Source organism: Odocoileus virginianus, chromosome 7 (assembly GCF_023699985.2).
Source record: "Odocoileus virginianus isolate 20LAN1187 ecotype Illinois chromosome 7, Ovbor_1.2, whole genome shotgun sequence".
Classification (NCBI taxonomy): domain Eukaryota; kingdom Metazoa; phylum Chordata; class Mammalia; order Artiodactyla; family Cervidae; genus Odocoileus; species Odocoileus virginianus.
Window position 1 is genome coordinate 40,165,058 of NC_069680.1, and position 24,876 is coordinate 40,189,933.

Consider the following 24,876-nt stretch of genomic DNA (forward strand, 5'->3'; position numbering starts at 1 on the left):
TTAAGAAGATTGATAAAAAGTACTAAGGTATTAGCCATTTTCCTTTATTTTCCTTAAACTGTGTCTCTAATATACTGAAATCACCTGATCTCAACCACCCACAGTCTAGAATGAACTCTTCATTCTATGGGCTGCCATTTTAAAGTAATGAACCTAGTAATGGACCAGTGTAGACTGTCTTTGGAGCAAAAGCTAGTGGCTTGGAAGAGGTGAGCAATTTTCTTGTAATCTGGTGGTTACTCTGAGGAGCTAGAAGTTTGGTGGCAATTGGTGTTATTTGCTGGCAGTTGCCAACCAACTGTGCATTGCCTTGTGGAGGAAAACAGTTCAGGATAGTGGGAGAAGGGAGTGGTTTATATATAAAGCAAACTCTTATAACTCCAGAAGATCAAAGCCTGAACCAAATAGGTGAGAATTGTTCACTTCGAGGGTCATCTAAGGAAAAGCTATCAAGGGGAGTTACAAAGCTTGCTAATTCTATTTGAGATTCAACACTAACCAAGAAAAAAAAATATAGAAACCAAGGGGCCTATTTCTAAACAGTTTAAGGGAATGTGTTACATTTGTCTTCCTTCTGTGGCAAATACCAACTATGTGGCCACATTGCTGGAAGAGGTGGGGTGGACCTCTTGACATTTTGGTTCATCAGAGAGGATGACTTCCTAAGTAGATGGAGGTAATAATAATTCAGACGAGAAGCTAGGAAACCAAGACTCTTATTACACAGTCAGGACTCAGATCCATTATAAAGAACATTCAATTAAAAAAGAGTGGTATAAAATTGGAAGAAAAGTAGAAACTCTGTTTTCCTGTAGCATCTCTTCAAGTATGCACAGAAGAAGAGAGAACAAAGAAATGGCCCCACTGGAAAGTCAATGGCATAGAGAGCACATCCATAAAGACTATATCTAATATTTAAGAGAAGAGTTCTTTCCTACAGAACCTACATACAAAAGTCCCTCAACAAATATTTGTTGAATAAATAAATTATTAGATTAACAAGGAGGAATCACTCCTAAATTTTAGAAAATCTTATATTTGGGAAAAATAAGTATTTGGAGAGTGATTGACACTGTCAGTGGATCAATAGGCCAATACTGAACTGTGCTGTTCTTTGAAGCATGGATCCAAGAAGTAACAGCCTGCAGAGACAACTGTACAATATATTTGATTCAACCTAATCAAAAATACCACCCAAAGAGGTTGGGGGGAATTTCTAAGGAATATTTTAAAATATCCAGTAATACCAATAAGAAATAATAAATCTGGAAGAATACCAGTGCTTGCTTCAGCAGCACAGATACTAGAATTGGAATGATACAGAGAAGATTAGCATGGCCCCTGCACAAGTAAAACATGCAAATTCATTTTAATATTTGTATAACTGAATCACTTTGCTGTACATCTGAGGCAACACACAATATTGTAAATCAACTATAGCCCAATATAAAATAAACATTTAATTTTTAAAAAGAAGAATACTAATACTTATAATGTCAGATCTCCATATAACAATGCACAGAACATGAAAAAATAAGTTGCATTTGAGGTTTTTTAAGAGGGGGAAGAAATACTGGCTCATAAGTCTTTTGGATAAAACTCAAATTTTATATAATATAAAATCTGTGCATTACTGAATAAGAACAGATTTGGGAGGAAAACAGAAGAAAAAAAAAGGTGGATTGGTCCTACATATCTAAAGTACCTTACCATATTCCTGATAAGATATAGAAGGGATAAATGATCTGACATTGTAGGTGATTGAGAAAAAAATCAATAAAACAAATGAGATTTTAAAATAAATATAGAAAAGTCAGTCGCAGAAAAAAGGACTGATGAATGAAAAATTCAAAATTTAGATTAAAATTATTTTAAATAACTGAAAAAAATTTTGACCAAACTAATGACAAAATATTGAAAGTCAGTGTCATTGGACACTAGAGAGAAAGCAGGGACATTAATAAACACGATATTAGGATATACTAAGTCATCCCCCCAAAATAAGTTTTCAACTATAATTGAAATGAAGAATTTAAAAAAGGAAAGGGTAAAAAATAGCCACAGACAATCTATATGGATCCGCAGGGAATTTCTAGGGACAGTCTAACTTCCTGGATTAATAGTTTCCAGCTGAGGCAGCTGGTGTACATTCTTCCAGGACAGAGAACAAAGAGGAAAGAGCCATGTGCTATCCTTATGCTTGTCACCTTTTTGAGCACAGAGACTCACATCTCATCCCACCATATCTCTGATGACTTCTGTAGGAATCACTGCAGGGGGCCAGGGGTATTCCTAAATCCTATACTTGTCCTGGGGCACCACGGGACTACCATTGCCAACACCATGACCATAACTGCACCACCATGGCCTCAGAAAACATCTCCATTCTCTTAGATCCCTAAGAGAACTGATACATACCACGGAGAAATTCACCATCAGACAAGTCAAAGCATACTAGAGGTCAGCACAGAGCCAAAAATGTATGGCCTTAGAAACCAAACAGTTCTCAATGCATTTCTATCACTATTCTGCTTGAATGCCTTGCTTAGATCCAAGCATTCTACTTCCTTCATTCATTACTGTTCCTTTCCAAGGTTCTTACTGTTTGAATTCACAAACATTGCCATTCTTTTGTGTGTGAAATATTGTATTTTATGACCTAGCACAGGTAGAATTCTCATTGTGCTTAGAACAGGAAGAAAGTGCTAATTACCAACTGTGTGGCCTCATGGCAAGTTACCTAAGGAAGGTTGTGACTAGCAAATGAAAGGTTCTATGTGAAAGTATTTTGAAAACTAAACAGGACCATGCCGTTGTCAAACATTTTAATCTTTGTAACTTTCCGAGTTGGCTATCTATAGATCTAAGAACTTTTTTTTAACCTTTCACAGATGAAGTACTGAGAAACTGGTTCCTGTGGTGTGAAGAAGCTCCAAACATGATGCCTCATATTGGATTTTGCAGACCTGAGTCAAACTAGGTGTGGTTATGTAGCTGCTGTGACAATGAGCTTTTGTGCCCATTTCTGAAAGGAACCTACCGGCAACACAGGTTGCCCTCCTGCAAAAATAACTCTCCACTGAAAGTTGGCACAAGCTGGTGGAAATGACTCTATGTCATGAAAAGCATACAGAGCATAAGCTTACCTAATTAATAATTTTCAGGGTTGTTTTCCTTTTCCTCTGCAGCTGCTGAACAGAGTGGTTCTGATTAAGCCATACACATCGTGAGAAATGCCACTTCGCAAGGGTGCTACATTCTGTATTTCCCCCCCACTTTGATCCCTGCTCGTTGGTCCCTTTGATCTCTGAACAGGATGTACAAGGTTCACTAATCAATGCTTTCCCTCATTTTTGCTCCTTAGTCTGCTGAGTGCTAATATTTAAATCATTGACTAGAACAGGTGAATATGTATGACCTGTGTCTTTTTCCATTTGGTGTTTGTCTTCAAAAGATAGAAGGGAAAGAAAAGCTTTACAATTTTCAACCAAGTTTTCATTAAAGGCAGAATTAAGAAGGAGTGCAGATATGGCGCTCGTTTCTTCCTCTTTGAAAATTTGGATCACTTTCTAGGGAGCATGAGAAGATGGTGGAATGGAAGAATGAGACCCATTGTTAACCCATGCCCTTGTACACTAGAACACAGGTCTCTGTTGTCTCAGATAGCAATGGAGAGACATGTATATGCCAGGGGCTTGGTGATGAAGCGATGCCATGTGTGTCTTTTCTAAAGACTCCTCTCTCAAGAGTCAGTGTGCTTGAACAGATAAGAAACTTACCACTAAGAAGAGAACTAAATATTATCGATAGAGGAGCGTCAAAAGAAAAGTGCCATTGGAGTTTAGAAATGGGAGAGCGAGCCCTTGAGAGCTGGGTAACCAGAGGAGACCTCTCACAGGAAACAAGTTTTGTTTGATCAGATTCATTACAGAGACTAGGAGCTGTGTGCAGAGTTGAAGAGATGAGAATGTATAAGGACCAGGTCCCAGGCCAGGCTGACCAGAGTAACTAACAATTTGGGAAAAAACTTGTATTGACTAACAAGAAGGTACTCCTAAAAAGTGAATAATCCACATGGTTAGGCAGGAGTAGTTTTGGGTCTGAATTTTTACTTTTAACTAGTTGTGGCAAAATACGCAAGTTGTGGCAAAAATAGTCACCGGGAGCTTCAACTTTGTTGTCTCTAAGAATGGACCAACTGCCACATAAATTTCAAAACTGTGCAAATCAAATAAAAGAAGGCATGCCCTGGTTTTCTTCTTTTCTCCTTCTCTCCTTTCTTTATTTTTATGAACTTGATGATTTCAGTAGTGATGGTCCAGACAATTGTCAAAGGAATATCTCTGTTACATGCAGATATTTTAGGCCATGCCTACCCTTTATAAACATATAAAGAATTAATTCTTGTTTGAGGGTGATATATCTATTGCTATCCATCATCCCCTCCCCTACCCTCCAATTTTTATTAGAACAGAGAAGACAAGGGCAGATGTCAGCAGTATTGAACTACTCTATGGGATATTCTGTTTTTCATATTATTCAGTACCAAGAGCTCATCAAATCAGACATGGCAGGTGGCTGATTACTGAACCCTTTCTCCCCTGATTCAGCATATTTTCTTCTAAGGTAGCCTAAATCCTTAAAATTGGAGCAAAAGGAAAAAAAAGGTAGTTAAAATTCCATTGTTCCATATGAAGAATTACAGCAAAAACCACTTAAATTTTCCACTTTCATAGATAATAAATTCATAGTCTGTTGGATCTGGGAATTTGAGATCTAAATGACACTTGCAAGTTACTGTGGTTTTAATAACATCAATTTTCAGATGAGGAAACTGAGTCTCAGAATGGTTTTATGATCAGCCCAGAAGAGTTTAGCTAATTAATTTCCAGGCTTTCTATCCTGTGTGCTTCTCCCTGGATCAAGAATTCATCACTTATTAAACAAAGCAGTTATAGCAATGAGGGTTTATCCAGCTTTAAGTTCTATGATTTCTTTCTCTGTAAATCTTAGGGAAAAAAAATCAAAGCCTAAAAAGCAAGTGACAGCACTCTAATTTGAGCTCATGAAGGACCACACTAGACTAGTCTACTGTGGTTCCAATGTTAAGTGCTAAATGGCAGAGCAAGTTAATGCCCTGGTTGTTTGCCTTTGGAGGTAAAAATATATCTGTAGGTCTCAGCCAAGTTCCTGTGGAGATTTGTCCACATCCCCAAAATACCACACACATTTGGCAAGAATGACAGATTATGTCCAAGCAAGGCCCAGATCTTGAATAGTAAGAGTATTTCGAGTAAAGAACAACATACAATGCAAAGCTCTCATTCTTAGGTATGCCATTTATCTACCTAAATTTCTGTAAAATCCTCTTCCTCGTTTTTTTTCCTGGCCCTTCCCACCCTGCATTCCACACTCAATAAAAACCTTTCATCTTAAGTTAAACTGCTGTTGTTGTTTAGTTGCTCAGTTGTGTCCGACTCTTGAGAACCCACGAAAATGTGTCCGCCAGGCTCCTCTGTCCATGAGATTTCCCAGGCAGGAATACTGGAGTGTATTGTCATTTCCTTCTCAGGGCATCTTCCCAACCCAGGGATCAAACTCAGGGGCCTCCTGTATTACAGATGAGCTCTTTACTGACTGAGACACCAGGGAAGCCCAAGAATACTGGAGTGGGTAGCCTAAGCCTTCTCCAGGGGATCTTTCTGACCCAGGAATTAAACCAAGGTCTCCTGCATTGCAGCAGGATTCTTTACCAGCTGAGATACCGGGAAAGTGAAGTTATACGAAAGATAGGATAATAATCACAAGTAAGCACTCATCTCCACATTGCTTTTTCTTCTTTTCTTTTTCTATATTTTCCAAATTTTCTCTAAAAGGACAGTCTCTATTCCTGTCTTCTTTCCATTATTTTTCCCCTCTCTCTCTCTCCTCTCCACTTGCCCACTGTATGTGTGTGAGCTTGTATGTTTATGTGTATGTGTGTGCCTGTGGATATCTCTTTGGGTTTCTAAAACTGTACAGATAGGCATTTTTGTTTAACACATATATAAATCTAGAGAGAGAAATTCTAAAGAAGGAAACATGTGTGGCTGGTTGCTGTCATCTCATCTCATGGTACGTATTTGTCTTCCTGCCTGACAAGCCATGCCTCGGTCCTGCCTCCTTGGCTGGCCTTCCTTCAACTCTCCCAACTCATTAATTGGTTATTTAACTCACATTCTGTGCCACTACTAAATCAGTCCTATTTGGAAATGTTCCTGTGCTCAGTATTCATGATTCTCCAGGTGTATTCCACAAAATACTCATCCAGAGAAATGCTTCTTGGAGGAGGAGAGAGTTGGGTGGTCAAATCTGAGATGAGATTGTAGCAGCTGAACTCAGTCTGACCCCTGGTCCAAAACAAAGCCAGCAAACAGAAACAAAGAATTCTTGCCATATTTTGGAAAATTTCAGTGTGAACTAGATATTAGAACATACTAGAAATTATTGTTATGCTTTTCAGGTATAATTATCTTAATACAGTTATTTAGAAAAATGCCCTTAATCTTAGAAGATATAGTCCATGCTTAAAAATGAAGTATTTCAAGTGTTATAATGCCTGAGACTTGCTTTCAAAGGGCTTTGATAATAGTAAATTTACCATTCATATTTAAAACTAGTATGTTTACATAAACAATGTAGGTTCCAAAAAAATCTTATTATATATCTAGATATTATATATATACTTATTATGTAGTACATGCCTATATATTATCTATAAATGCATGTCTATATATTAACATAAATATATATACAGAAAATATGTTTATTGTATATAAAATGTGTATAAATTATATTTATATATTAGATATAAATATGTAATATGTTCACAGTTTACCCTCAAACGACGTGGGGGCTACAGTGGAAAATCTCCCTGCAACTTTACAGTCCATCATCTATATCCCTAACTTAGAATTCACAGATTCAACCAACCACAGCATATGTAGTACTGTAGTATTTATTGAAAGAAAACCCACATATAAGTAAATCTGCACAGTTCAACCATGTGTTGTTCAAGGGTAAACTATATATTATACACACTAAATGTATGACTATAATATCTAAGTATATAGATTTTTAAAATGGGACCATATGTTGCTTATATAAATATATCAGTAAATTTATAATACAACACACACAAAGTATTGCTGTGAAGATTAAGTAAACACATTTTTATTTTCTGGAATACATATACTTATTTTTGAAACCACTTGAAAGTAGGTTGCATGCTGAATTCTGACCAGCTTGGAGGAGGAAATGGCAACCCACTCCAGTATTCTCGCCTGGAGAATCCCGTGGACAGAGAGCCTGGCAGGCTACAGTCTTAGGGTCACAAAGAGCCCCACACGACTGAAGCAACTTAGCACATAGATACAGAGCATTTTGGGGTACTGGAGAAGCAGTTTGGAGAACTGAGGAAGAGAATAGGGTTAGTTAACAGGAGAGAGTATCTCTTCATGGATAATTGCATTGGCCTAAAAGAAAATGCCCTTACCCATTAGACTTTTTGTGCAGGGAAGAAATACATGAGAGGCGGGGGAGCTGAGAGGTGGTGGGGGCAAGCTGCTCATAGCCCAATTTGGGGACTTCTAGACTCTCAGAGGAAGTGCCTCTTTCCTTACCGCACCCCTTAAACTACTGCTTACAGGGAGCACACTACTAATTCCAGAGTGGTAAGGGTTGGGATGCATGATGAAAAGGTTTGTTTTTGGAAAGAAACTTCCTTATTTCACTTCAGTTCTTATGAAAGAGGTTTCTGATGCGGGCAAATAAGCCAAACAAAGGCTTCAAACATCTAGGATAAAAAGTAGAATTAAAATATTAGATGGTCACTTGAAAAAGATTAAAAAAAAAAGTGACTCTGTAACATGACTATGATAAGTAAGGGGTTGCTATTTTATTTTACTCTTTCGTTCCTTAGGGGAGAGAGGTTGAGACTTTGTCTGCTATTGGAAAACCACTCTGAGGTGGTTTCTGTTTGAAGCCTTAGGCAAATTACATGACTTTAGTTAACTACCTTTGTCTCCCCATTTATGAGATGGCGATAACAATGTCAATTTAGCTGAGAGAGTCTTTGTGAATTATAAACTACTCAAAAGAGTAATTATAAACTACTTTGTAAATACAAAGTGCTATATAAATGCTTAATAATAGTCCTTTGAGCTACATGCCACCCCCTAATGGGAACTTATTAAGGAGTTCCTGTTTAGCTTGGATTAATTCTTTAAAAAAATTTTTTCACCTTAAATGAAGCAAGGTACCAACTGGGAAAACAGCAAGCATAATCGTAGAATATTTTCATAATTCAGGAAACATGAAATCCAGGGATTGTGCTCCATCCTGCCATGCAGTATCTGCTTTCCCTAAACAGAACAGAAATTAACTTCAAAAGGCGCCCTGCAGCCTGAAGAGGAACAAGAAGATCGGAAGCCTAAGCACAGGCTCTTCTTGAAATTTCTTAAAACCAGAGAAGTCTTTCTCTGGATAATTTAATGGGACAGAACAAAAGCATCCCACTAAGATGGCACAGGAATAAAGGGCCTAAACTTTAATATAAACATGTATATAATGAAGCAGTTCTCAGGAATTATATCAGGTCCCTTTGAAAATTATATGATTTAATCCTCACATCTACTTTTTGAGGGAGACATTATGTTTCCCAAATTATAGATGGGAAAACTGAGGCTCTGGGTAGCAAGTAATTTACTAAAGCTCACATGACTGGTACATGGCAGAACTAGGATTTGATTACAGGTATTTTCTCTGTACAGAATTTCCTTGGATGGGAACATAAATTAAAAACTAAACCACATAAATTAAAAACTTAACCATGGAATGTGCAAACTAAAGACGCTTGCTTTGGGCATTGTTTATTATGAAATACTTTACATTCTTACCTTTCCATATAAGACTCTGTGGCTGCATAATAAACATTTCTTGTTAAATACGATACTGTGAATAAGCACATCTGCCAATGTAGTAGAAACTCCAGTATGTTATCTGCTTATGTTTCTTTCCTCAAACTTTCTTATGATTATTAAATATTAACTGAACTTTATATTGACAATTTACTATACTATTTTGCATTAGTGGGCATTTATAAAGAGTGGAGCAAAGATACAGAATTAACTCTCTAGAGAGATCTGCAATTCAAAATTTGAGTTAGACAAACATAAAAGTGCTAAGCACTGGGTTTAAAAAACAATGTCAGTTGACTAAGTAATCATATCTTATACAAGATATAATTAAAACTCCATTTAATCAATGCTCCCATTTGCTTGCAGAGATTGAATTAATGTATATAAATGGCAGAAAAGATATAATTTCTTTATTTCCATTTTCTTCTCAATTCAGTGGAGGGAGGAAGGAATTGAAATCTGAAATTCAAAGAAAGCACAGAGCCCTAAGAAGTAGGTGTAATCTTATGGACCCAGATGAATCACACTCAAGAGACTGGGAGAGTTTAGAAACAAGGCTAAACTGGAGAAGCGTATTCCTGAAACTGTGAAATATGAAATTTACGTAACTGTCAGAAAAAATTTCAAAACAGGTGATGAAATCAATGTTTTGTAAGCGCTCACTAGAAGCAATCATGGATTCATTAAAAACACATGCAGGGCTGTGTTTTTTATTAGTAATATTGATTATCATCATTAGATCAGCAAATTAAGGAAATGGTGTTAATATGGTAAATTTTTATATTTCAACTATACAATGATGAAAGTTGAACATTGTTTCTCTAGAATGCTGAAGATAAATAACGAGAAACCAGAGTATATGATTTAATGTCACCATCAGCACAATCCCTGGGCAAGAGCACAAGCATAAGAGAAGGCCAAGAATCCATGTGCCTTGTGTGGGCGTCAGCACTGTCCACTACCTCAAAGAAAAGGGGCTCATTCCTAAAGACACTTCACTGCCATCTGCTGGGAAGTAGAACAACTGTAGAAATCTATGACGATGACATGGAGGGTGCCTCCTAGAGTTGTGCGAAGCTATTGTGCATAATCATAAGCAGTAACCATTTGTCTGAAAAGCCTACAGACGGAATGCCAGCTATTATTTTTCTCACTCCCTCAAGCTGCTTACTAAATGAAAACATTTACTTGTTTCTTTAGCTCAGTGACCTACAAATTTATTTTCCACTCTTTTCAATATGTGTATATTTATTCATAAATTACTATTGTATGATGAACAATATAAAGCATGAAAATGGAATTTTTAAATAATAAAAAAACAAGTATAGACAGAAGTTCTAGTATTTTTTTCCCAAACTCTACTTTGAAGACTACTGATTAAGGTCCCCTAAACTCCTAATTGCAGAATGATGACGGTTCTTGTTCTTTGTCAGACAAAGAAATTCTTTTCTGCCACAACCCTGTCTGAATGGTTGTGTCTGTGTGCGCATGTGAGTGTGTGCTCACCTGAGTAAAAAGGCATGGGTCAGGTGATCATTCATGAGCTAAAACAGATGTTTTTCTTAGAATCCCTACAATTCTGCATGAGGATGGCCTGGAAAGTGTCCTGCAGATAATGACGACTCTGGTTCCCTTACATCCTATTCTCTGTCACTTACAAGCAGTGCAGAAAAAGAGCCTCTGATTCATTCCACTCTCTTAAGTACAGTACAAAAAGCAAGTCATATTCATTATCACTGTCTAAATCACTGGGTATACAGCAAAATGAACAGTCTTATATTTTATCCCATTCTCTTTTCTGAATAATGGCAAGGTTTACATGTATACTATTGAATCAGAAAGCATGGGATTGATGTCTTTCTCTGTCATCTAATATGTTTTGTAACCTTTAACATTTAAGTTATCTAAATTCCCGCAGGTTCACTTTCCTTTATAAAAGGATGAATGTGTATCCTGCAAATCCAGCCCTGTGTTTTGTTGTGAGAATTAAATGTGATAATAAATACAAGGTACTTTTGGGCTTCCCTGGTGGTCTAGTGGTTAAGAATCTGCCTGCCAATGCAGGGGATACAGGTTCCATCCCTGGTCCAGGAAGATCCCATGTACCACAGAGCAACTAAGCCCATAGGCCACAACTACTGAGCCTGTTACAGCCTGAAAGCCACAACTACAGAAGCCCACACTCTCTAAAGCCCGTGCTCCACAAGAGAAGCCTCTGCAATAAAAAGCCTGCACACCACAACAGAGTAGCCCCTGCTTGCCGCAACGAAGACCCACCCCAGCTAGAAATAAATACATAAAATATAAGATACTGCCTACAATGACAAGCACCATGATTAATCTCAATAAATATTAACTATTTTTGTTAACATGATTATAGGAGTAGAGTCATCTGGATCTCTTATCCAAAATTTTTAGGGTCAAGTGTTTTTCAGAATTCAATAACTTTCAGATGACCTTTCTGAATTTTGGATTTGTAGAGACGAGATTGTGGTACCATATTGCTATCCACAGTACTTGAAACTGTACGCAAAATCAGAACTTGATAACAAATATCCACCCAGTTCAGTCTTTAATTTGCTCATAGAAACCTTAAACTCTCTTTAAAACATTCTGGCCCCTTTGCTTTTCAGCTGAGCTCCATTACTTGCCTGATAAGAATCATCTGGATTGCTTATTAAAAACACAAATTTCAAGGCCTGTCTTAAGAGTTTGCAATTCAGTAGATGTGAAAGCAGGGCCCCTAAATCTGTTCTTCAAGCCAACACTTCCAGATAATCTTTACCATAGACTACATTTGGAAACCCTGCCTTATTAGACATCTCAACCCGTGAGCCCCCTTTACACAGAGTCTGAATCTCGAGATACAGGACTCTGACAGCATTCCACCCTGAGTTCTAAGACATTCTCTTCCTCCATCTCCCATTCTTTGATTCTATGCATCTGGCCAGTCGTGGTGGTTATTCCTTCCTCTTGTATCTGAAGTCGGTTTTGCCAGAAATTCTAGTCTGTTACTCCAAGCCAAGGTTTTCCTCAAACAAGAGATGTTTTGTCACTGGCAGGTTGTCCTCAGATCCTCTCTCCTTTGGCCAGTCTCATCTCATTCTTCTCATGGATAAACTCATGAAATGTGGATGTTCTCAAAATCTACACAATGGTTTCAAAGCCATTAGAGGAGATACACGTAAAGAATTTTGCTGACTATCATCTGATTGGGAAATTTATAGTAGTTTTGAGCAGGACTCTGACATTTAACTCTCCCTTTTCTATTGAGTTTAGATGAAGATGAGAAAGAAGGCCTTTTAAACACACGGATGATACAGATCTTTAGGATATAATGAACAATGATATCTGAGAAATTAGTCCAAAATATTCTCACAAGCTGGAATACTGTCCACAAAATGTCTAAAAGGTAAAGTTTATTAGGGTGAATATATCTTGTAATAAGAGCATTAACTCATATCTCTGAAGAATTAGAGGGAAAAATTAAACAAGAAACTGAAATGGGAGATCCAGTTTGATATTAATACATTTATGCAAATAATCAAATAAATATTTAGAGGTTATCTACTATCCGCCAGAAAGATACATCTCAAATTACCAATTAAAGGTGAAATATTTCTCAAGACCATTATTCAAACAGAATTACTCCTTGGAAAAATATATACAGATATACACATGCTTTTTTATTTGTTGAATATTAAAATATCTGCCAAAACTATACCATTTTTAAAAACTTCTTTTGACATATTTTCAGACTCAATGCAGTTTCAATAATAATAGAGAGAATTCCTATATGTAGTTTATTCAGATTTACCAATCTTTAACATTTTGCTACTTGCATTCCCTTTTTTGATACATACATATATAATACGTCCATTAATATATAACATATGCATTCTATATCATATCATATAATAATACTATCATATATGGTATATTTTATATATATATAATAGTGTATATATAGTATATACTATATATGATTTATATATACTATATAATATAGTATATAAAATAAAATATACTATATACTATATAATATAGTATATAATATATACTATATATGATTGTATATTAAATATATAATATATAGTATATAATATATAGTATATATTATACATATTTAAATTATATAGATATAACTATGTATTTATACATTACATAAAGATTTACATATGTACATAATATAATTTTTCCTGATGCATATCTTAATAGTTTCATGTGTATTTTCTAAGAATGTGAATTTTCTTTTCTTAGGAATTATGTCCAATATTTATCATCAATGCAATAATTTTAAATCAAATCTATCATTCCTTTTCCAATTTTGTCAATTTTTCCAATAATGAATTTAAGAGTTTTTCTACCCTTCAATCAAGGATCATGTTTTATCTATAGTTGTCTTGTTCCTTAGTTTCCTTCAATCTGGAAGAGTTACCCACTTTAGTATTACTGAGTTTTCTCATTTTTAGCTTCATAACCTTGGCATTTTTTAAGAACACAGTCCAGTCATTTTATAAAGTGTTCCTTCTCTTGGGTCTGCCTGACATATCCTCTTTTGGTTTATATTTTCTTTTAGTTTATATTTTCTTTCAGAAATAGTATGTAGATGATGCTATATCCTTCTTAAGGAACCACATTTGGAGTCATGCTATACCCATCAGCACCTTGTTTATGATATCTCTTTCAATCATTTACTTAGAATTTTGTTCTGTTTTCCACTGACTAGTTACTGTTTTTCCCTTTGCAACTAGTAAGTAATCCGTGAGGGGTCATATCAAAATCATGTATTTATCCTGATTTTCATCAATCTTTTCTCTATAAATTTAGTATTCATTCATGAGAATCTTCATTCTGAAAATAAGCAAAATGGCATTTTTTTTCAACTCTATTATATCTTCAACAAGTATAGAGTTAATATTCTGAAAATTAAAAAACCTTCTCTTCTCTCCCATTTTTCTATTTGTCTGGCTAGCTACCTAGCTATTTGTTATCAGTGTGAGCCCATAAATTACCACTGTTTTCCAATGAGCTAATTATATTACTCATTTTTAATGCCAAATATTGCTAATTTTTTATTTAACAATAAATTAATTATAATCACATTATACATTTATGGGTCATTCCATGCTTTCATATCATTTTCATATAACTTAATTTGCTCCTTCACAAAAGTTGTAAAATCCAGAGGGACAAGGGATTAAAATCATGAAAGTATTTCAGAGCAAACAACTTTTAGATTCTAAATTAGAAACAAATTTCTTAGGATTGGGTATTGATTGATTTTGACTGGTCACAAGAAAGAGAAGCAAGGGGGAAAAAAGTGTAGCAGCATTCGAACCTCTTTCCAAAGTGGATATTTATATTTGCTTAAATAATTTTTGGAAAGCTCTCCATCTTTGTAAACAAAAATCAATGCTTACATAACTACTAAGTAAAAAATTATATTTGTATCATATCATTCCAAATTTTTATTTATTTGAATTTAAAAAGTATGATCATTTGTATATAAATATGAATATAGAAGATTTCTTTGTGAAAATCAATAAAGCAGTTATAAGAAATAAGGTAAGTCATATTCTTTGCCTTAAATACTTTTTGCAATTCCTCAGTCCATTCATATAATGAGTAATGAATTCTGGGCTAGCTTTGTTTTCAAAATTTTTTAAGGTTCTTTGGGGAGAAAATCAAATATTTTAAATTCAAATAGATAGTGTATTTATGGAGTCTTATCAAATTTGAATAAGTTAGATTTGTTACCAGTACTGAAGTATTGATTCAGGGCTTTAGTTAATTGGCAGCCAACTGAACTTGGATCACTATAATGATACCTACGAGTTGTCATAAAATTATGAAAGTTATATAATAAATGCATACATGTCCAAAATTATAAAAGCATGGACATAACTAAATTAAACAGAGGATTGCTAACCAATATCTATGTCTGCAAAGGAGGTTAAATTTCCATGGTGGTCAATCCCAAGAAGAAGCTGTTCTCTCTCCGTTATATTGAATATGTTTGGTGCAATTTAGAGATAGGAAGTCGGTGATAAATAAACTTCTGCTTTGGTAACGTTTACACGATAATGCATAGTGTTGCTGTACATTCCATTTTAGTCAGTTTCAAGTCTCTCAGTTCCATTTGAAAGGCAGGTCCTTACCACACTGAGAAAAGGAGCCATGATAGCTCATTCACCTACTGGGGAAAGTTTACATTGATCTTTTCATGATCTACACTTTCTACTTGATTCTTACTGAAATTGTCACACACTGAACATTCCCAGAGTCACAGACTATAATGTTGGAAACAAAAGGATTATGACCTCTTTCAGCAGGCTTCCTGCTAGATCGGAGCAGGAAGGGGAGGTGGATTATACAGAGAAAAGACCTTGTTTGAAACATTAATCTTTGGTAATTAGTAATTGAGGAAGGAAATAGAACCAATACATGAAAGTTAAATTAGCTTCTGCAAAAACAAGTGATGTCTAAAGCTGATTGAGTCAGACAATTTATCTTCTAAAATTAAATAAATAAAATTGTGAAAAGGAAAATTCTAACCATTATTTGTTAACTTCATAGGAAACCATCTGAATCAAAAGACTTGGAGAAGCTCTTTATATCACAAATGTTCCTGAGGCATGTGTTTTATTTTATTGTATTTTTATTGTATTTCATTGTATTATAAACCAATGCTTAGTTTTCAGCAAGAAACAGCTATTAAAATTAATATTTCTTCAGATGCCAGGAGAACAGAAAAGTAAAGATATCTGGGCTCAGATTATTGTATTTCAAAGGTATTTTACAGGGCTTCCCTGGTGGCTCAGAAAGTAAAGAATCTGTCTGCAATGCAGGAGACCCAGGTTTGAGCCCTGGGTTGGGAAGATCCCCTGGAGAAGGAAATGGCGACCGACTCTAATATTCTTGCCTGGAAAATTCCATGGACAGAGGAGCCTGGCAGGCTACAGTCCATGGGGTCACAAAAAGTCAGACATGACTGAGTGACTAACACACACTTTCTTAAAGGTTTAGAATTAACTTCCCTTCCTTGTTCTCAATGCTGTCTCTTTTCAAAACATGTCTCCATACATCACAAATAAGCCATATTTACTGCCCTCATCTTTTACTTTTTGTCTGTTTTGTAAGCATGTATCTGGGTTTGGGGAAGAGTACAACTGAACCTTCTAAAACCTGAATAACAATAGCTACCAATAGGCTATCATTAAAAATAATCACTTCAAAATGTGAAATTTCGGTGCTGAAAAAGATAAACCACTAGCTGCTAAATTTGCAATTCAAAAAAGGTAAATTCAAGATGTGTCAGATTTAACAAAGTCCCTACTGGGAGACCAATTTCAGAGATAAAAGATAAAAGGCCAGCAATCCACTTTACCCCCAGCAGTTCAATGAAAGTTGTGTGACTCCCATTGCTTCATCAGGTAACTACAAAGTAGTTTTCTCCCAGGGAATTCTGTTATTTTGTGGATTCTACAATATCTGACTGTGGAATGGGAAAGGCCTGTTTGAATATGATAAATTATATCTAGAACTCCCTATGTTCAGTTCTAATACATAACCACTGACAAACTATAACTAGTAATACCTAAACTCAAACATTCATAGACCAAGCATTCTGCAGAGTGCTTGGGAATCTGCATTACTTGTATAAATTTGCCACTTTCTCCTCAATTTTTGCCTGATTCTCCTTTCTCATTACTTGTTTCAACTTATAACCTGATTATCAGAGTCCTTCAATTTTTTTTTTGATCTGTGTATGTTTAAGATTCTGAACCACATTATAATAGGCAAAACTAAATGTCCTTCCAGTGATTTTTCAGGCAATCAAGAATTATCTTTACCGATCATCTTAATTATTCAATTGTCAGTCAGGCATTTCAATGATTGCTTAGTGAACTTTTTTCTTATAGGTAGGATTCTGAAATTCGTACTAAGGGATTCATTAAAATCGTGGGCCAGAATGCACTCATTCCTTTGGATCAAATGAGTTCTATGCCTAAACAACAAAAGTAATGTCCAAAGTTTGCATCCTTGGAGATAGTCTAGGAGACAGATGGAAAAGTTGTAAACAGACCTGTGAATTGCTTTGCTGAACACAGATTTGCTTTGAAGATTTCATTGAATCTTTTTGACTGGTAAGCCACTCATGACACAAGAAAGCAAGTTTACCATGCAAACCTTAACCAGATACTAGCTACAATAGAGAAACCTCAACAAATTTAGATGTGCAGTTCAGATAATTCCCTTCAAAGTTCAGATAATTGCCTAAAGCTTATTTAAACCTATGGAGAGACTAGCCACTTCTTCACAACATCTCGTTGTTTCTTCTTTCTTCCATAATCCTCCCTACCCCCACTCTGATCTTTTGGTCATTCTCCAGATCACACTACTTTAAACTTTCCTATTTTATTCCGATTTTCCACCTCTCTTTTGAAAAGACCTCACTGCACTGGCAAGTTTCTTAAGTCAGAATGTAATGCATTTCATTGTCATGCATCTCCTGTGTATCCAGTGTGTTCAAAAGTCAGATCTTTGGAAACTTCATTAGTCCATTTCTAGAAAAAAAATAGCTTTTTTTAAAAAAAAAGATTCTAATGGAAAGTTGTGATTCAAGCACCTACCTTCCAAATGTTGCTATGAAAACAAAAATATATTGACTGGCCAATGGAAACATTCACGACTACCTGTAAATCTAAGACATTTGTCTTGCCACTGTTTCAAAATGTCAAATGAGTAACTGTGAATAATGTTTAGGATTCACATTCAAATAATTCACATTCAAATACAATATTCCTCACATTTAACCTCCTGAAATATCTTACAATTGGTTTTGGAAGAGGGGGGCAAAAAACTCTTTGATCTTTATGTTCGAAAACAGCCAGGAGACCTTGGAAAACAAGATAAGAGTCTTACCCTTCCGATAAAAGGAAACACATTTTAATCAGACTCCGTCACTCTCTGTCTTGATAAAATGTAGTTGTACTGTTCTCCTAAAGAATCAGCAAAGGTCCTGGGATTTGGATTCCGATAGTGCAGTCTGTTTGACAATCAGCAAACTGCTTCCCATTAAACCTGTAAGGGCAGTTATATGTGAATATTATTCATTCACATTATTCACATTCATTAAGTAAATATTGATTGAGGATCAATTAAATACAAATCAAATGCTCTTCAAAGACTTTTACCCCTATAATGAGGGATAAAGCATTTTCAGAAACAATTATAATGCAAAATGGAAAGGGACATATCCGAAGACAGGGACAGAATGAGAGCCGGGAGCATGCACAGAAGCAAAGATCACATCTAGTAGAGAAAATCTCTCAGAAGAGGTGCATTGAAGCTGGATTTTGAATGAATGGGTAGGATTTAAATATCTAGGAGTGTCTAGGGAGAAAAATGCAGTGAACTAAGTCACCATCACTGCCAATATGAACTGAAGAGCACCACGCAGGCTAAAATAAAATAATTTAGGTTAATTGGTACACAGAGTAGGGATGGAAAGAGGACAGCGAAACATTATATTGGTTGTGAATAAGTTGTGATGGATCTCTGAGTTTGTGGGTGGAAGAGCTCTAGTCTCAGGCTCAAAAGTTTAAAGTGATTCAGTAGGCAATATGGAGCCATTAAAATTTATCAGAGTACAGTGATTTTCAATCAACTTTCAATAGATAAGGAAAGGACTTTTTTAAAACCAAAAGTTAAAAAGTTGACTATCCATGTGTAAAAAGGTGAATTTAAATCATTACGTCACTCCATACTCAAAAGTTAGCTCAAAGTGGATTGCAGACCTATATGTAAGAATCTACAAACCTTCTAGAAGAAAACAGTAGAAATTATTCATAACCTTAGGTTAGGCAAAGAATTTTTAGATAAGACACAAAATATATGATGCCTAAATGAAAAATATTGTAGTTGGACATAATTAAAACTTTATAATTTAAAGTTGAAAACACTAGTAGGAAAATATAAAGACAAGACACGGATAGGGAGAAAACATTTGCAAATCATCACTTCAATAAGGGACTCATATACAGAATAAATAATGTGCATTTACAACTCAATAATAATGCAACTCATTTTTTTAAGGGGGTGGAGATTTGGATAAACATTTCACCAAAGAGGATACACTGATGGCTAATAATCACAAGATACTCAACCTCATTAGTCATTAGAGAGAAGGAAATTAGAGCCACAAGACACAGCTTCACACCTACTAGAATGATGTAATTAAAAAAAAAACTGTAATAAGCAATGATGAAGATGTAAAGAAACTGAAACTCTCAACACACTACTGTAGGGGATGCAAGATGGGGAAACCACCTCGGAAAATAGTTTGACGGTTCCTCAAAAAACAGAGTTCCTATATGATCCAGCAAATTCAATTCATAGTATATATTCAAAAGAAAAGAAAACATAAGCCTACCCAAAATCTTGTAAATATATTTTCATAGCAGGCTTATTCACAATAGCTCTAAACGGGAAACAATCCAGACATCTATCAACTACTGAATAAACAAAATGCAGTATATCTGTACAATGAAATAATATTAACTACTGATAAATTCTACCACATGACTAAATTTTAAAATATTATGCTAAGTGAAAGAAGCCAGACTGAAATGATCATATATTGTAAAATTCCACTTATATAAAATGTGCAGAAAAGGCAAATCTATAGAGACAGAATATAGATTATTATTTGCCAGAGGCTGCAGAGAGAATAAAGATTGAATATAAACATGCATAGAGGGTTTCTAGGCATTAAAGAAATGTTCTAATACTGAATTTGATGATTATTGTACAACTTCATAAATTACTGAAAATTATCAAATTCTATGTTTAAAACAGGTGAATTTTATTGTGCACATTATACTTCAGTAAATCTGCTTTTAAAAGTATATGAGAGAAATAGGTAACACAGGTGGAGCTGTATTCTAGGAAATTAATCTGGCAGTATATTTGCAGCACTGACGGAAGGTGGACCATAAAGAAGGCTGAGTGCCAAAGAATTGATGCTTTCAAACTATGGTGCTGGAGAAGACTCTTGAGATTCCCTAGGAAAGGAAGGAGATCAAACCAGTTAATCCTAAAGGAAATCAACCCTGAATCACTGGAAGGACTGATGCTGCAGCTGAAGATCCAATACTTTGGCTACCTGATGCGAAGAGCTGGCTCATTGGTAAAGACCCTGATGCTGTGAAAGATTGAGGGCAGGAGGAGAAGGAGGTGACAGAAGATGAGATGGTTGGATGGCATCACCAACTCAGTGGACGTGAGTTTGAGCAAACTCCAGGACATAATGAAAGACAGGTAAGTCTGACATACTGCAGTCCATGGGGTCATAAAGAGGCAGACACGACTTAGTGACTGAACAACTACAATATTTGCAGCACTGATGGGAGCAGGAAAGAGTCAGGTGGAGAGAGCTCTATGGGAAATCTCTCACAACTGTCCAAGCAGGAGAAGTGGAGATCTGAACTAGGAGAGGAGCAATAGGAACAAAAAGGAAGGTCTAATAGGAGACATTGTCCAAGAAAGTAGAATTGGGAAGACATCACAAAGAACTGGGTGAGTATGGTATGAGAGTAGAATATCTTGGAATAATCTGTCCCTTGAGGAGGGAAGAAACAGAAAAAAAATTACGTATTCAGTGTTTTTAATGTTTTATAAGCTCCCCTTTGCTCCATGAAAGTGTTGCTAGCTAAATAATAATTCTTTAATATCTAACCTGCTTCACATTTCCCTTACAATACCTAATCTTTATTCCAAATGAAATATTGAATGAGATATACACTAAAGTATTATTTTCTGGGGGATAGAGGTTAACAGTAGGTAGATTGGGGGGTATTCTTTATCATACTTTTATATAATTTATTTTCAGCAAACATGGATTATTTGTATAGCTAAATATTATTTTTAACTATTTTATATTGACCTATTGCTATGTAGCCAGAAAAAGATAATGTTGGATATACTAAGGAAATGCTTAAATGTCTTTGCAATCTTTGTTGAGGCATACTTACCTATTTTTCTATCTCAGGGCAAAAATATTTCCTTCTGTGGAAGAGTTCAGTCAAAAAAGCTTGTTCATGGAATTGTTTGTGAGGAAGGCTTTGTCATCATTACTGAAAAAAAAAAAAACAAAATCATAATCCCTTCTTAGAGGGTCAGAATGCAGACAGTTCCCCTGGTCACGTCCACAGGTCTGGAATTCTGGAATACTCTAGTCTTTTTATTTTGTCTTCAGAATCCAATAGACCAGTTCTAAAGTCATGTGTGCTTGTGCTAGAGGCTTATATTTGGCACTTTTGGCAATTTATTTATTCAGTCTCTGTTTTTCTCATCGGTAAACAGTGGTTAATAATACCTGTTCTCCTGAGTTGTGGTCAGAACTGCAGGTGATTGACGTGTTGGGCTTGTAGGAAATGTTTAATAAATATCAGTTGTTAAAATCACACACTGAAGTATGTTCTTTAGTTAGTAATATTGAGAGTATGTGACTTTGCTGAGACAAAACAAGGACAAATTTCCTGACCAAGATCAACAATCAAGTTGGAGGTATTTCTTCCTCTTCCATTAGTATTTTCTTACACTCTCTGTGCCCTTTTAAAGCCAGTATTGCCACCCAGTATAGGTGGCAATATCAGATTTGATTTCACCCAGTAAGGGTGAAAAGGAAAAGGAAAAGGAAAATGGATTGTGAGTACATATTTGCATTCCCAAAATACATGCTTACTTTTTTAAAAACTTCGTCATTTCAATGTTTTAATGTAATAAATGCACGTGGTCAAGTTCCGTGGTGGTGGTATTAGAAAAAGACATGAACTTTGATGTCTCGTGGGTCTAGATTTGACTTTTGACTCTAATAACTAATAGTATGACCGTGGGCAAGATACAGGCATCTACACTCCTCTGTTTTTGTATCTGTAAGATGGAAATGATAATGACCTTTTTGGGGTGTTGACAGTATCGAATACATGAGGTCATTTTATAAAGTTCTGAACACAAAGTCTAACAGTCAAATATCTTCAATACATATTATTTCTTTCCTCTTCCTTATCATTCCCTTCCCCTTAAGTAATAATAATAATAATAATAAGTGTTCTTTTGGAAAGAGAATAGTTCAAAACATAGCATTCTACATCTTTCTGTTAACATTTTAAGCTTAAAATATTATGAATTTTTTACAGTGTTTATTTAACATTCTGAAGATGAAGACAATGATATAATTTTCTTTGTTTCTCTGCCTTTCAACCAGTGTTGCCTTTTGTTCTCACCTCCTGCTTATGTAATTATGTGAATTTTTCCTAAATAATCTTCTAGAGAAGAAAGCTTTGGCCAATCTGCTTTAACAGAATGGTGATGGGAGCAGGGCATAGGGAAAAAAAAATTGCTTTGTATCACCCAGTAGGGTTAGAAACCTGGACTAATTTCTCTGCAATAGCTCCTTACCACATAACAAAATACTCTTTCTCTTGTCAACCTTCCTTTTTGCGCAATCAATTTTTTGACATCAGGGGATAACCTCTAACTCAATCTCTTACCCTTTGAGACACAAAGTAGATACACAGAAGCCTTTGGAAAAAGCAGTTGAGGGAAGTGGTTAATAACCCTAATTTTTTATTTTTTTGTGTGTTAGGGAAAACTTCTAACTCATCCTCTTATACTCAGTTCCACAAAGTAGATATATGAAAACCTTTAGAAAAAGCAGTTGAGGGCAATGCTTAATAGCCCTAACTTTTGAAGTCAGAGTGACATGGGTTCAAATTCTCCCCCTTTTATCTACTGCTAACAAGTAATCTTAGGAAAATCACTTAACTTCTCTAAGACTTATTTATTACACATATTAAAAATGGAAATAATATTATCAAACTCAAGTGATTATTGTAAGGATTAAATGGAAAATAATTTTCTCTAGGCTCAATAAATGATCAAATTATGAATAAGGATGAGAAGGGACACATTTTTAGATAGGAGATCCTAGAAAGTAAGGAGAACATTTGACTTTTTCTATATCTTTATAAATTAAGACTTTGCTGTTCTTGAACTTCTGTCATTTCCTGGAGGCCTAGTCAATTTCTTTCTTGTCTTAGGTACTCACTGCCTAGACCTACCTCTTCAGATGTCTTCAAATATTTTTTCTACTTCCTTTCAAAAATGTCTTTATCTTAAATCTCATCCTCTGCCTTTAAATTTAAAGGAAGAGTTCATTTGTACTAATGGAAAGTAGACAAAACCACACCTTTAATGTCTAGCTGAGAAGCAAGACAATGCTCATTTCCTCATAGTTCAAGTGGAGAGCTTTGCTGCAGGGGGTCTAAAAAATCACTGTTGAGCCAAGAAACGTATTTCTGGTCAGCTCAGTTCTTTTAGGAAATCTTGAAAAGACTGAAGCTGACATAACGAAGTTTATCACACTGCACACAGAAGAAAGAAATGAGCAATGCAGAGGTAAAAGATGAATGGTTGTTAATTAGGGGGCTGTATGATATGTAACAAAATACAAGTCAATTATCTGCATTCAGTCCCTTCAGTTGGAAAATGGAGATAGTGCTTATGACTGAAAAGTTGTCAGAGGTAAATATTATTTTTATAAAGTGGCTGGTATATAGGAGGTAACTGATAAATACAAGAAATATTAATGTTCTATATTTCTAGATACTAGCATGCATTTTTAAAATATATAACAGCCTTCCTGGAAAATAATAGGATAAACACATGGTAAGCCAAATGGATATCTCTATTCCTTACTCCTGGCAACAGTGGGGTGCTTATTAGGCAGACAATTTAAATTTCATTTAGAAAGAAAAACAAATTTAATGCTTTAATAGAAATCTCAGAAACAAAAGATGGTTCTAGAAAAGAGCTGGCAAGCAGGGAAAGGAAAATCAGGGACTTTAAAGCAAACAAGAGAAGACCTAATCAACATGTGGGCTTTGACAAAAGAGACCTAAGAGGAGATATGGTTTAAGAGACTGTTGGGCAAGAAGTAAAAAGGTTTGGTGACAGTCTGGATAAGAAGGAAGAAGGGGATGCTGTGTGTTTAAAAGATATGGGTGATAACAAAGTCCCCAGTCAGGACAGAGAAGCTGAGCAAGTGGTTCTTTAGAATGAAAATAAATTTGATCTACACCAAGCTAATTGTATTTATTCAATGCATCTCAATGCTGCTCAAATGAAAAGAGCACAAATTTGGGGAGAGAGGAGAAAAAATGTACAATTTGCATGTGATTGGTAGGAAAAAATTACAGTAGAGTATTCAAATTTGACTTATTTAATAGTAGCTATATAATGCTTGATTTGAATAATAGATTAAGTAGTCTAATTTTCTCTCTATACTAATTGTAATTTTTTTTAAAACAGATATTATTTTCTTTACCTCTTCAGTGATTGTTAACGTTGTCTTGGAAAAGCCAGGAATGTGGGAGGAATTTGTGGCAAATGAAGACAAAGATTGACTCCTAGAGTTTCATGCAGTCTTTAATATGCATTGTCTCACATTTTAAAATCCTATATAATCTCAATTCAGCTAAGGGTTAAGTCAATTTACAACAGTAAAGAAAATATTCTCAATATGAATTTATTTCCTTTGAATAGCCAAGGAAAGGTTAAAACTTTTTATTTCTTTCTAGAAAATAATAGTGGATTTACAAATGGCTAAGATATCATAAGATATTTGCTTGCTGAAATTTTTTTCTATTTAAATAGCAAGAACATTTCAAAGGGAAAAGCATTAGATTAGAGAAGGGTAGAAGATCCAATCTTGGACTGGATTCCAAACTTATGCAAAGTTTCCAGTCTTTATGAAAGGTAATACAAAAGTCAGTTAAATATCACTGTTTATCACTCTACAAACATTAAAAATTTGCTCACTCTTTTGTTTACACAATTGAAAGTGTTTGAT

At 35.2% G+C, this 24,876-nt stretch overlaps 1 pseudogene; it reads left to right on the forward strand.

The window, feature by feature from the left end:
• The first annotated feature begins 1,279 nt into the window (after positions 1-1,279).
• LOC139036175 (U6 spliceosomal RNA) lies at positions 1,280-1,380 on the forward strand (annotated as a pseudogene).
• The last annotated feature ends 23,496 nt before the right edge of the window (positions 1,381-24,876 follow it).